This window comes from Diachasma alloeum, unplaced genomic scaffold (assembly GCF_001412515.2).
Source record: "Diachasma alloeum isolate Michigan unplaced genomic scaffold, Dall2.0 Dall_scaffold_01046, whole genome shotgun sequence".
In the NCBI taxonomy this organism is placed as follows: Eukaryota; Metazoa; Arthropoda; class Insecta; order Hymenoptera; family Braconidae; genus Diachasma; species Diachasma alloeum.
Window position 1 is genome coordinate 9,172 of NW_021681158.1, and position 3,424 is coordinate 12,595.

Below are 3,424 nucleotides of genomic sequence, written 5' to 3' on the forward strand. Positions count from 1 at the left end.
AGATCCCCAATGCTCTCCCTTTCGAGCAATTGGATGATGTTCGCAGTCCTGGATTTTGTGAAACATCTGATTAGTTCGTTTTTTAATGTTTGGTATGGATTTGTTGCAGGTCTGGAGACAATTAAATGTTTAACTTCTGCCGCGTAAGCAGTGTCGATCAGCGGTACCGTTTTGTTGTACTTATCTGACTCGGTGACGTATTCCAGGTCAGCGAACTGTGTCTCCAGCTGCGCGAACTATAGCGCGGGTTTGTCCAGGTCGAATGGCCTTGCGATGAGCTTGGGCCTCATTGTAGCCGTTGCTGTCGTTACAGTGGGAGTTGTCTGGATGTCAGCTGCTGTTGTTACCATATCGATTTTATTTTATTTCATTTCAGAGAGAAATACAATCGATGAATTTTACTTCACAGCGCGATTAAACTTAAGGAATAAATTTGTGAGAAAAATAAAGGCTGTTGTAGTCTCTATTTGTTACCAACACAACACAACGTCTATGGGTGTTCGGCAATGTGTCGGCGCGAGGTCACAAATATTCACTCGGATATCACTTTTATTCGGTTTGTTTTGGTTCCGCGAGTACAATGAGAAACCAAGGTCTTGACGCTCGGACAGTTGGAATGTTCCAGAAATCTCGAGACGCCATCGTTCAAAAACCGAAGCGTGGGTCACACAACGAAATTAATTATTTTCAGAAGCGCAGCACTTAACTAGAATGCACTCGCGAGATTCACTGCAACACTTGAAAAACTGAGTCACGCGTGTTGTCCGGAAAAACGGATGAGAACGCGTGGACGAGAGAATGAATTTTTCAGTTGCACTGCACGCGCGCGAGACGCGAGGGTTTTCACTTTTATCGTTTAAAACGTCGAATTTCCTTAATTAGATCACGTCGGGGTCACCAATGTAGGAATTGAGGTAGTTGAGGGATGTAACAATTCACTAACAAATGTAATTTAGAATATAAATTATAGTTTAATTAAGACGTTTAGAATATATACAAAAGAGAAAGAATAATCAAAGTGATCTGATCGGAGGTCAGTGTTAGACTCTACTGAATATCTTAAACCGCGTAAGACGGGAATTTGGATACGCATGACAATAGGTGCGAGCGAGAGGTATTTTATACTGGGCGCGTGACAGAGCGCGATGATGTCACCGATGTCCAGTCGTCTCTCAGCTTTGTCGTATCCATCCGTGTGTTACGCGTTGGTGTTTGTGTAGCGAGACGCTACACCCTCCCCCCCCTCGTACTCATACTCAGCGAAGAGAGTAGCCGAGCCAAAGTTCAATCGTCTCCTCACATCTCTCGGTGCCCCCGTTACTGCTAGAATCGCCTCTCGGATCCAATAGATCGCAAAATTGTGTCTCTCCACATACTCTTGAACCACGTAAGATGACATAACGTGGTAGGCGTTTTCAATCCCCTTGGACACCTCCTCCATTTTTCAGGCATCGAGCCTGGGCTCAACTGCGGGATCTGCTCTTCCATGGCGGCGCAGATCATCCCAGACATCCAGATCTCCAAGTGAATGGACTGGAGCGCCGGCATGCTCACCTCATGACCTTCCTTCTCCAGATCCGCCAATGTATGCGCGTACAGAGCAGACCCCGCAGTTGAGCCCAGTCTCGATGCCTGACAAATNACTGCTAGAATCGCCTCTCGGATCCAGTAGATCGCAAAATTGTGTCTCTCCACATACTCTTGAACCACGTAAGATGACATAACGTGGTAGGCGTTTTCAATCCCCTTGGACACCTCCTCCATTTTTCAGGCATCGAGCCTGGGCTCAACTGCGGGATCTGCTCTTCCATGGCGGCGCAGATCATCCCAGACATCCAGATCTCCAAGTGAATGGACTGGAGCGCCGGCATGCTCACCTCATGACCTTCCTTCTCCAGATCCGCCAATGTATGCGCGTACAGAGCAGACCCCGCAGTTGANCCTGGGCTCAACTGCGGGATCTGCTCTTCCATGGCGGCGCAGATCATCCCAGACATCCAGATCTCCAAGTGAATGGACTGGAGCGCCGGCATGCTCACCTCATGACCTTCCTTCTCCAGATCCGCCAATGTATGCGCGTACAGAGCAGACCCCGCAGTTGAGCCCAGTCTCGATGCCTGACAAATGGAGGACGTGTCCAAGGGGCTGTGTTGAGACTGAAAACGCCTACCACGTTATGTCATCTTGCGTGGTTCCAGAGTATGTGGAGAGACAATTTTGCGGTCTATTAGATCCTGGAGGCGATTCTAGCAGCAACGGGGGCACCGAGAGATGTGAGGAGACGATTGGAATTTGGCTTGGCTACTCTCTTCGCTGAGTATGAGTACGAGGGGGGGGGGGGGGGAGTCCTGAAGATTCGTGCAGAGGGAAGTGTGACGGTGGAGCAGGAGCTCCATCACAATAGACCGGACATTGTCTTGATGACCTCTAGTCTGAGGGTAGTCTATGTGATTGAGGTTTCTGTCGCACATATCCAGAACCTGAGGCAGAAGGAAGTTTTGAAGAGGCTGAGGTATGAGTTCAACTCGGAAGTCCACGTCACACCTGCTAACATGAACAACATTCACACAGGTGAGAATCTCATGGGCCAGCTGAGAAGGGCTCACGGGTGTGATGCGCAGTTGGGTGTGCTTGTTCTAGGTGCACTTGGCGAAGTCGTCAGAACCTCTGAGTTGGCGAGGTTCATGAGCCTCACTGAGAGACTTGGGGTACCGTCTTGGAGAATGGAGGCGTGCTTGAAGAGGTGTGCCTACAGTGCTGCTTTCACCACATGCAAACTGCTCGTGAGGAGGGCTGTGGAAGCCAGCCGTACTGGGGCACCTGCAAAGGAGACTCGACGACAACGGGTGGGGAGGGGTGAGAGGGGGCCTTCTGGTCTTAGCGGGGAGAGAAGGGAGACTGGAAAACTGCATAACTTTTTTTAGATGAACGGGATGACGTGTTTGCCTTTTTGTATGTAAAAATAACAACTATTATGTATGTAAAAAAGGAATTGTAGTGGAGTATGGAGGAGTGTCCATTGTGGCATACTTTGTATTCTTTTTTCTGCAATAAAAATATATTTCTAGACTATATCGGCAGCCCGGGCGGCCCGGGTTCGATTCCCGGTATCGGAAATAATGTAGGAATCGTGTTCGGGAAGAAATGAACGATCCACTACAAGTAATTTTATTGTCAGTTAATTAATTTATTTAATCGCGTCGTAAGTTACAGTGAAGGATGAAATGTGAGTTGAGGCTAGCGGAAGCCAGGCAGATGTTGTGCCAGCGGCTAGCTAAGCCGAACTGTCGAATATCGCGAAGGTGCGAATATTCGGCGATGATGAACGCGTCACAATAGGTTGAAGTGAAACAGGCAATTCGTCAACTGCCTGTCTCGGGTACTCGTGGTCCGCGTGCATGTATGAGTGTAGATGTAGCGAGGC